At 38.0% G+C, this 11,376-nt stretch overlaps 1 long non-coding RNA gene across 2 annotated transcripts in view; it reads right to left on the bottom strand.

The window, feature by feature from the left end:
- Window positions 1–3,943: 3,943 nt before the first annotated feature.
- The window catches only part of LOC115938319 (uncharacterized), a 165,591-nt gene continuing 158,158 nt past the window's right edge, over window positions 3,944–11,376 (bottom strand). Inside the window, exons 5-7 of one of the 2 annotated variants that reach the window (XR_014142829.1) lie at window positions 5,650–5,738; window positions 4,586–4,680; window positions 3,944–3,960 (exon numbers count right to left, since the gene is read on the bottom strand). This is a non-coding gene — a long non-coding RNA (uncharacterized LOC115938319). Of the gene's footprint in view, window positions 3,961–4,585; window positions 4,681–5,581; window positions 5,739–11,376 lie in introns of those variants that run through there. The other variant, XR_014142828.1, reaches the window with a different exon arrangement.

Here is an 11,376-nt window from a genome sequence, read left to right as displayed (position 1 = left end):
ACCATGACCTGAGCCAAAACCAAGATTCTGATGCTTAACCGATTGAGTCACCCAGGCGCCCCTCAGTAGGATCCACCTTACTGTTGAATTATGAATGCAGCTTATTTAATCTGTTCACATCCCTTTGTATGTCACCAGCTAGAAAGGGTCATTTGTTCAATGTGTCCAAGTGGCTTTCCAGTAGCACAGGCTCTTTTGACCTCATTAGACTTAACCAACTGGGTCATGCACGACCTGGAATGAGGAGCCTCCTACTAGTCACAGGAGAGAATACCAACCAAAATTTAAATACCCTCACAGAGTTTTGTTGCTTGTCAAGAAAAATGGGCCTGAACTTTGGATCATCCTTGGTGTGCTCATAGAGCCAACATTTCTGAAATAACAATCACAGAGTAAAGCACTAAGACCAAAACAGGCAAGAAGCTCTGAGAGTCTACTGTGATCCATATAGTCAAAGCAGGACCTCCCCTGATGTCCGATAAAAAGGCCTGGGTCTTGGACATGATCTCTGTGGCCCTCGATTCTCCAGCCATTCCAGAAGTTGGCCACTCAGGCAGAAAGAACAGAAAGCCACAGCAGCACATCACATGCTGAGAAAGGAAAGGGCCACAAGATCAGGAGCTGTGCTCTTTTGCTTCAGCAGACATGGTCCTCATTCCCTTATCGCTGGCCCCTCTCAAGATCAATCCAATTAAAAAATGGGCGAAGCACCTGAACAGACATTTTTTCGACAAAGACATACAGATGGCCAAAAGGCACATGGAAAGATCTTCAACATCACTCGGCATCAGGGAAATGTAAACCAAAACCACGATGAGATATCACCTCACACCTGTCATGGCTATTATCAAAAAGACACGAGATAACAAGTGTTGGTGAGAATGTCAAAAAAAAGGGAACTGCATGCACTGATGATAGAAATATAAATTGGTGCTGCCACTATGGAAAACACTGTAGAGGTCCCTCCAAAAATTAAAAATAGAAATACCACATGATCCAGTAATTCCACCTCTGGGTATTTACCTGAAGAAAATGAAAACACTAACTTGAAAAGTTGTATGCACTCCCATATTCACTACAGAATTACTTACAAGAGCCAAGATATGGAAACAATCCAAGTGTCCACTGAAGGATGGGTAAAGAAGATGAAATGAAATCTTGCCTTTTGCGGCAACATGGATGGACCTTGAGGATAAGTATTATGCTAAATGAAATAATCAGACAGAGAAAGACAAATGCTGTATGATCTCACTTATCTGTGGAATATAAAAAACAAAACAAACAAAATAAAACTCATAGATACAGAGAACAAAATGATGGTCGTCAGAGGGGAGAGGAAATGGAGGGTGGGTGAAATGGGTGAAGGGGGTCAAGAGATACAAAATTCTAGTTATAAAATAAATAAGTCATGGGGATATAATATACATCATGGTGACCATAGTCAATATTCTAGTGCATACTTGAAAGTTGTCAAGAAAGTAAATCTTAAAAGTTCTCATCACAAGTAAAAAAACTTTTGTTACTTTTTATGATGACAAATGGTAACTAGACTTATTGTGGTGATCATTTCACACAAATATTGAATCATTATGTTGTACACATGAAACTAATATAATGTTATTATGTGCCAATTATGCCTCAAAAAGATGGAAAAAAAAAAAATCTTGACCAGAAATAGCCTCTTGGTCTGGAGGAATCCAATCCTTACACTTCCCCTGACAAAAATGAAACAAAAAAATCCACAATTATCCTTTTTGTGGTTTCAGCCAAGGCATTTTGTATGACCTCTCCACACTATGAAATGCAATTGATGAATTATCTAAGCGACTCTAACCTGCACAAATGTGCAGGCAGGAATAGTGACTCCAGCCTACCCAAATGGTTTGCTCTTGAAAGGGCAAGATGTGTTGGAAGCAGCCACCATCCCCTCACATTAGGGAAAGGGCCAGAAGTTGGGGGTGGCCATTTATCCACAGGGGTACAATGATCTACCTTGGAACTGGCTCTGCAACAGAAACACTTGTAAGTGTGATGCATTTAAAGGGACAGAGTGGTTTACATTCTAATAGGCAAATGGCAAATGAAACAGTTTATGTGGAAATTGGACCCACCCAGCCCAAATCATTCATATACCTCCGCCTATAGATTCTGGAATCTTAATTCTATCCACATTTCTGGGACACAGCATAGTCCTCTGACTACAGCAAAGGGACCTTTCTTTCCTCACCTACCAGTATATTCTACCACTTTCTGCAATTGCTACACTCATCTCTACTTACCCTGGCTCTCTCCTTTCTGGGCCTTCTCAGTATAAATCCTTCTCCACTTCACCACAGACCACTCCAGCTTTTCAGAGCCAGCTACCAGCAGCTGGAGTTCTGAAGACAGTTCCAAGCAGCTGAAAGGAGAGGCTCACCTAGAACACTTGATTGAGGACATGTCACTGGAAGGCTGAAGGAGCATCTACATGGGAGGAAAATCCGTATCAGCACTGCTCATAAACCTGGAAACAGTGAGGTGACATGATCACCAGGTTGAACACTTGACCTCTGGTCAATACCCTATGTGACTCTTCTCTGCCCTGACACTTTTCACTGTTTTAATTTATTTCAATGAACATAACCAAGTGTACCTATTATATATACCAGGCCCTAGGCTAATTGTGTGTTGGGGGGAGGGACAAGATGAAAAAGACCTAGTTTCATAAACTGTCAGCTCTCTGAGAGCTTTATATCCCTGGTATCTAGAGGAGTACCTGAACCGTATTATATCCCCAGTGTCTAGAACAGTGTATGATACACAGTAAGCATCAAATGAATAGCTGCTGAATCAATGAAATGATCATAGTTATTGCCTTATAGCCACTCACATGGAATGACTTTATGTCATGCTTGCAGATTCTACTTAGCAAACAGAAACAGGGCTCTGCTCTGCTCCACTGGGGATCAGGGGCAAAATTTATGTCATCAAAGAGGAGAAGCTGCATTACTAGTATCATCTTTGCCTCATCCACCACCATGAAACTTCACAAACTGAACCCCATACACTGCATCTCCTTCCTCCCCAGGCCTCTGCTCTCTTTCCTTCGCTGAGGAGCCCTGGGAGCTGCAGCTTCCGGGCCCCAGAGCTCCATCCAATAGCTGGCAGTCAGAAGGCTGCTCCTGGCTGCTCCCGAGGCAGGCCCTGAGCCAGTCAGTAGGGAGTCGGGCTCCCTGGGCCTGTCACTCAAGAAGAGTGATGGGGGCTCACTGACAGCCCCCTGATGCTAGAGGGTAAAGGTGCCCCCGTCTCTGATGGTACACCAGATCAGAGGGAGCAAGGCCTGCTCTTCACAGGTCTCCTCCCTAATCCTCCCTTGCCTAAAATGTCCACATGTGCCTCCGGTGACTTTGTTCCCCCTTGCTTATTCACAGAAGACTAGTTGGAAGGGGATGGGAATTTGGATGTGGATTCAGCTATAAAAAAGGCAAGCAAGAAATAGAAGACAGTGAAACCGCTTTCCAGAAATGCAAATAATTTCTAGCAAGAAATACGGATGATATTTTTTTGTAAGTTCAGTGAATTGAAAAGATTAGAACTAGAATAAGACTTAAGAAGAAAATCTTTCTCTAAATCAATTTCTGGTTGCTCAAAATACCTAGTACATAGATTATAGTATGAAAGAAATGATGGTGACCGCAATGATGTTAAAATATACATATATTTTTTTATGTTTTAAATAAATTATATACTAGTAGAATTCATGAATAGTACAGAATATCTTCCAATTGTTCTACAGGTCTGGGTTGTGAGTGTTTTAAGGTTTGGCCCATGAGCAGATCACCAATTCCTACACAGATCTTTTAATTTTAATTTGCATTGTGTGTAAGAGACTGGCTTTGCAGTCAGGTGACCGGGTTCAAAGTCTCATTCAGCCACTTACTATGTCATCTTGAGCAACCTTCCTGTGGTTTTCTTCATCTATAAAATCAGAGATAATGATAGAACCTACTTCGTGGGATTGTTTGAACATTACATGAGCAATGTGTGCAAAGGCTGAAAACAGTACCTGGCACAGAATCACATGCAGTAAATATTAGCGATTTATTTTTGCTAATTAATTCTACTCAAATGATAAGAAAAACAAGAAGCGTTTTACATCAACTACAATGTCAAGATACTTTTAAAATGGGATATTATTGTCTCATTACATATTTTTGTCATTTTCTGAGCTTTTTTTGCGATGAGCATATAAACATAAAATGTTCTACAACTATAATATGTAATTAGAATAAATACATTCGAGTTATGGAAATCAGTTAAGCTTTTAGAACATGAATTGGGCTTTAAAATTTTGGTACTGAAGAGACTGAGAGACACACTCAGATTTATAGCCTATTTTGGCAGGAAGACATTAATACTGTTTATTTGAAGTCAAGGTCAATGGTACAAATGCTGGGGAGGCTTGATAAACCAATTTGCTAAGAATATGTCATTACTAACAGTCCCTTTCCTGACTGCAGACAATAACATCGATGCTGAACCTAATTAGGGTTGGGACCAAAGTAGAATGTGTCATCCATCTAGAAATTATAGAAGAACTTACCATTTTCAATGTCCACTGCCTCAAATTCTGTATTTTTGTGTGAACCAAGCAAGTAGCTAGGTTTAAATAAATCTGTCATTTTTCAACTAGTCTTTCTGCAAAAATACACACAAACACACAATACCAAATTATTAACTATTAGTTGTATATGTAAATTCATTGAATCACCTTAAAAACTACCATTTTTATAAAAGCAAAATAGTTAAAATGTAATGTAAACACTATTCTCAAGCATAAGCAAAGGGGCACCATTCTTATATCATTTTAAGCAACAAATAAAAACATAAAAATATCCCATATGTATTCTCACTAACTCCTTGTGACTTCTTACATCCGAATTTATTTTCTTCATTCACACCATTCTCTTTTAATTACATGATAAATAAATAATATCTGAAAATAATTTTCTGAGACTTTTAGTTTGCATTTCTAAAAAACTAAATCCTAGAAGGTTTGAAAATATTTGATGGGGAAATTAGGTATATCTCAATTTGAAGATGTTTTGGAGATAAAATATTGAATTTCAATCCCGCTGATGTTCCTTTTGCTAAGATTTAGCAACCCATTTTTTCCCCCTGAGATTTCTACATATATATTGTCAGGTGGTGGTAGTGGTGATGGCGGGGTGGTTGGTGGTTTTAAGAAAACATTTTTTGTAGACATGGTTCAGGGAGCATTTATTTAAAGCCATGTATTCTGAGAAGCTGAGTTATAAGATAATTGCTTTGTAAGGAAGAAAGCAGGATGTCTTTATTGACATAAGGAACAACCTTCACAATGAATATAAAAGAGCTTTGAAAGCCAATCAGCCCTACACCAGGTTGGCTATTGCTGGAGGATACATTTGTCTGTGATCCCATTTTAGACTTGGTACATCTGCCCCAGAGCTCCAGCTCACAGCCACCAGAGGTCAGACTTTGACATCTGTGCGTAAGAGATACTAAACTTGAGTCTGAGACCGTGGTGTCTTCTCTCCCAGAACCCCATTTTCCTCAGTTTAGCTTTATCACCACCAACTATAATATAAGAAGGTTATCTGTAAACATAAGAAACACATGTTTTACCTTCCCAGGTAGAAATGGCCTCACGACAGCAAGAGAAAGGAAAAGGCGGAAATTAAGAAGACAGTTCTTTAAAGGAGAGAGTTCTGGTACTGAGGAGGAAGGGCAAAAAACCAAACAGCCTACAAATCATTTGAAAAGATAAGGAGAAGACAAAAAATCTATACGAGCAATCGGATTATCACAACTGTATTAAGACACCTGTTTTCATTTGTGAAAATGCATCTGACCTTCACCACAATAACAACAGCAGCAATGGTGGTGGTAATGATGGAGGTGGTGGTTGGGGTGGTGGCAGTGGAGACAGGAGTGATACAGCCAACATCTACTGAACGCACTACTTGAAGTACTTTACAGACTATTACAATCTCATTTGAGGGATGAGGAAACCGGGCACAGAGGATTTTCCAATAGTTACCAGGAGCCTGGAAAATGTTTCTATCTTTTGCGACCATAGTCTCACATTTCAGAGTTTGGACAAAGAAAAGAATTCAACTGGAGGGAAGTCAACAGCTTCCAACTGTTGACATGAAGATATCATATTAATCCCAGGGTTATTTATAACAGCAGAATTTGGAAACAACCTAATATCTAGTAATAGTGGAATAACCAAATAAAATAGTAAATATTATGTAGTCATTACAACTAAAATTATGAAGATTGGAAGCAATAAAAAAAAATGTTTGGTGAAAAGAAAAAAGCAATTGAAGAAACTGTGTCTGTACTGTGAATAAAACTATGTAAATATGTACATATATGGAAAAGGATGAAGAAATCTGATAGAAAAACAATGTATTTGATAAGGCAGAGTTTTATAGGGATTGTATATAAATTTTAAAAGTAAAAATCCTGGAAAACATTTTAAAAATATTGCCAAAGGATAAAATGTGAAAATTCTTCCTTGTGAGAGCTTAAGCAAACTCAGTTTATTTCACATAGTTGGCACTCTCCCAAGGTTCATCTACAAGCCACATCCAGGCCTTTCTACTTACCATGTCCAGGTTGGCCAACTACATCCTTCAAAGCACTCACAAGACTCAGCAATAGTAGTTACTGCTTTTGTTAGTAATAATAATAATATACCAAATGTGTATAGGGCTTTACAGTTTTAAAAAAAATGATTTTGCTTAGCTTATTTCAAGTCCAATTCCTTATGAACAAACATTGCCATTTAGAATCCAGTGGTGCTCCCAGGAGAATGACATCTCAGAAGAGAGGAATGACAGAAATTCAGGTGGGTATAGATGCACTTTGGACAACAGAGAAGCAACTTATATGGTAAATAAGGCATAGCCTCACCTAGCCTTTCAGCAAACCCACTGCATCCCTAAGTCACAGATACAATATGCTGTAAATATGAACCATCTCACAGGAGCATCCTTACAAAGGACAGCAGGATTTCACAAGATATAATGGCTATCCCCTTCCACTGTGAATTCCTTCCCCTATCACACCCCGTCTCCATAACAATCACTATTTGTGGTTTCGAAAGCTCTGTATCATTGCAGTCACTCCAGACCAACTGAATCAGTGCAGTGTCTGAAAAACTGTATTTTCTAAAAAACTCCCCAGCTTTGAAAAGTCAAAACAATGTATTTTTTAGAAAGCAAATCCAAAGAGGTAAAAAACTGTACCCAACCTTTAAAGTTTTAGCCTTTAACCCATGCCTAGGATAAGTCCTTCCCTGGATAGGAGCATTCCCTTTAAGGAATCACCTAACAATTAGGAAATAAATCTACTTAATCCATACAACCTCCAGCTGTTGGTCAAAACCCACAGCTGCTCTTCATACCTCCCACACACTGTCCACATCTGTCCACATTGAACACATGCAAGCTTAAAATGCCTTTTACGTTACCACATTATGGCAGAGAACAAATCCAGAAATGCAGCCACAGCACTACAATTAGAAAGAGGCAGAAAATGCAGCAGTAGATATTCCATGTATTCACTAAAGCAGGCAGCTGGTTTTGTTCAGATAAGATTTGGGGAAATAGATAATTCTAGAAAAACAGAAATAAAGACTCTGAGCTTAGAAAGGAAGTACAGGTCAATATCCCCAATGAGGGCGCCTGGGTGGCTCAGTTGGTTAAGTGACTGCCTTCAGCTCAGGTCATGATCCCAGGGTCCTGGGATCGAGTCCCGCATCGGGCTCCCTGCTCTGCGGGGAGCCTGCTTCTCCCTCTCCCACTCCCCCTGCTTGTGTTCCCTCTCTCGCTGTGTCTCTCTCTGTCAAATAAATAAATAAAATCTTTTAAAAAAAAATATCCCCAATGAATATAGATGCACAAATTCTCAGCAGAATATTAGGAAGCTGAATTCAACAGCATTTAAAAAAGATCATACGTCATGATCAAGTGGGATTTATCCCTGGGATGCAAGGATGGTTCAACATATGAAAACCAATTCATGTGCTATACCACATTAATAGAAAGAAAGATAAAAAACTGTATGATCGTTTCAAAAGATATAGGAAAAGCATTTGGCAAAATTCAACATCTTTCATGATAAAAACTCTCAACAAATTGGGTATAGAAGGAATGTACCTCAACTTAATAAAGACCGTATATGATAAGCCCACAGCTAACATCATAGTCAATGATGAAAGGTGGAGAGCTTTTCCTCTAAGATCAGGAAAAAGACAAGAGTGCCCACTTGAAGTGCTGACAACATTGACTCCATCTTTGGCCTTCCATCTTGTTCATACCCACACAATGACCTCTCTTGGGGCTACATGTTCGAGGCCCCTTGGAGGTTAATGTATGCCCTCACTGGAATGTGGGAACACTTGCTCTGATCTTCCTAAAATGACACACAGAAGGCACCACTTTAGATAACTAGTGGAGATGTATGGTGCGTGGATTGTGCCACTCTAGATAACTACCATTGACCTCACCGTAATGCCCCTCACTTTATAAAACCTGTGGATTAAGGTCCAGATGGTGGCAGAGGAGAGCCACATAGTATCATTGTCCACCCAATTGCCCCTGTCAGTAAGTTACTCTGAACAAAACTCTGGTATACAGTGGCTTGCTTAGTTTTGGGGTCTCAAAGTATTTTCTCAGTCTGGGGGATACTTTACTGTCCCTTCTCCAACTTCTAATACCACTCTTGCCACTTTTATTCAACATAGTACTGGAAGTCCTAGCCAGAGCAATTTAGACAAGAAAATAAATAAAAGCATCTAAATTAGAAAGGAAGAAGTAAAACTGTTTGCAGATGATGTGATCTTATATAGAGAAAATCCTAAAGATGCCACCAAGAAACTGCTGGAACTAATAAATTCAGTGAAGTTGTAGGATACAAACTCATTGTATAAAAATCAGTTGTTTTTCTATACAGTAACAGGGAACTATCTGAAAAGGAAATAAAGAAAATGATCTCATTACAATAACATCAAAAGGAATAAAACACTTAGGAATAACTCTAACCAAGGAGATGAAAATTTGTACACTGAAAACTATAAGACTTCGATGAAAGAAATAAAAGAAGACACAAATAAATGGAAAGTTATCCCATGTTCATGGATCCCAAGGATTAATATTGTTAAAACACCCATATTACCCAAAGCAATCTATAGATTCAATGCAATTCCTGTCAAAATTCCAGTGGTCTGTTTCACAGAAATCGAAAAAACAATCCTAAAATTTGTATGGAACCACAGAAGACCCAAAAAGCAATTCTGAGAGAAAAGAGCAAAGCTGGAGGCTTCACACTTCCTGTTTTAAATCTGTATTACAAGTTATAGTCATCTAAACAGTATGGTATTGTCATAAAAATAGACACATTGACCAACAGAACAGAATCAAGACCCCAAAAATAAATGCACAGATATATGGTCAACTAATATTTGACAAGAGCTAACAATACTTAATAGGGAAAGGATAATCTCTTAAATAAATGGAGCTGGGAAACCTGGATAACCACATGCCAAAAAAATGAAATTGGACCTCTATCTTACACCATTCATAAAAAAATAAACTCAAAATGTTTAAGACTTAAACATCAGACCTGAAACCATAAAACTCCTAGAAGAAAACACAAGGACAAAGCTCTTTGATATTTGTCTTGGCAATGACTTTTTTGGATAGGACATTAAAAGCACAAGCAACAAAAGCAAACTTAAATGAGTGGGACTGCATCAAACTAAAAAGCTTCTTCACAGAAAAAAAAAAATCAACAAGATGGAAAAGCAACCTATGGAATGGGAGAAATATTTGCAAATCATATATCTGATGAGAGGTTAATATCCACAATACATAAGGAACTCACGTAACTCAATAGCAAAAAAAACAATCTGGTTAAAAACTGGGCAGAGCATCTGAATAGACATTTTCTAATGAAGACATACAAATGACCAACATGAAAAGCTCAACACCACTAATCATCAGGGAAATGCAAATCAAAACCACAATGAGACATCTCACACCTGTCAGACTGGCTAGTATCAAAAAGATAAGAAATAACAAGTGTTGGCAAGGTTAGGGAAAAAAGGGAATACTTGTGCACTGTTGGTGGGAATATAAATTGGTACAGTCACTATGAAAAATAGTACAAATATGCCTCAAAAAACTAAAAATAGAACTGAATGACCTGGCAATCCCACTTCTGGGTATATATCCAAAGGAAATGAAATCAGGATCTCAAGAAAATATTGCACTCTCATGTTCGCTGTAGCATTATTCACAATAGCCAAGATATGGAAACAACCAAAATGTCCATCAACATATGAATGTATAAAAAAGAAATTATATGTATATCATATATATAATTATTAAATGGTATATATAATATATATAATTCCTATTTTTAATCCACTCATATATATAATATATATTATGTATATAATATATATATATATATAATTGAATATTATTCAGCCATGAAGAGAAAGGAAATCCAGAGTAAAGTAGAATGGTGGTTGCCAGTGGCTGGCAGGGGAGATGGGGAAATCTTACTCAAAGGGTACAAACTTCAAGTTATAAGATGAAGTTCTGAGTGTACAATATGCTGTACAGCATGGTGACTATAGTTAACAATGCTCTATTATATACTTGAAAATTACTAAGAGAGTAGATCCTAAATGTTCTCACCAGGAAAAAGAAATTATAATTATGTGACATGATGCAGGTATTAAACTTACATGATATAACAATGTTATACATCAATTATATCTTAATAAAGCTGGAGTTTTTTTTTTTTAATTTAAAAGCACAAGAAGTAACACTACCCACCTACACAAAAGGGTGCTGATATATGAAAGGAACACTCCAGTATAGACAGCATGGGGCCACAACAGTCCAGCCACAGAGAAGAGGATAAGTGCTCATTCATTTAACCAACAAACCTTATTGAGCATCTGCTATGTGCCAGGCACTGTTCTAGATACTTGGGATACATTAGTAAACAAAACAAACAACACTTGTCCTGTGGAGCTTACATTGCAGCAGGAACTTGGGACAAAGCAAAAAGAGGAATTCAAACTAGATCAGCCATACTCCAGGCCAATTCCATAGGGAGAGAAAAATGGAAAACAGAGTAAGACTCCACAGCACATTTGCACATTCCTTGTCATCTGTTCATATATACAATTGTGTACATATATAATTACCATCCCACAGTGTTATCATTTATTTATTTATCCATTTCATAAATATGTAAGTGCCTGCTATTTTCCCAGCCCTGACTAGATTATGAGCTTTTGCTATCTTTATAAAATACTTAGTTAAA

Source organism: Leptonychotes weddellii, chromosome 2 (genome assembly GCF_054177405.1).
Source record: "Leptonychotes weddellii isolate Sample4059 chromosome 2, ASM5417740v2, whole genome shotgun sequence".
NCBI lineage: Eukaryota > Metazoa > Chordata > Mammalia > Carnivora > Phocidae > Leptonychotes > Leptonychotes weddellii.
This window is presented reverse-complemented; position numbering and strand designations above follow the sequence as displayed.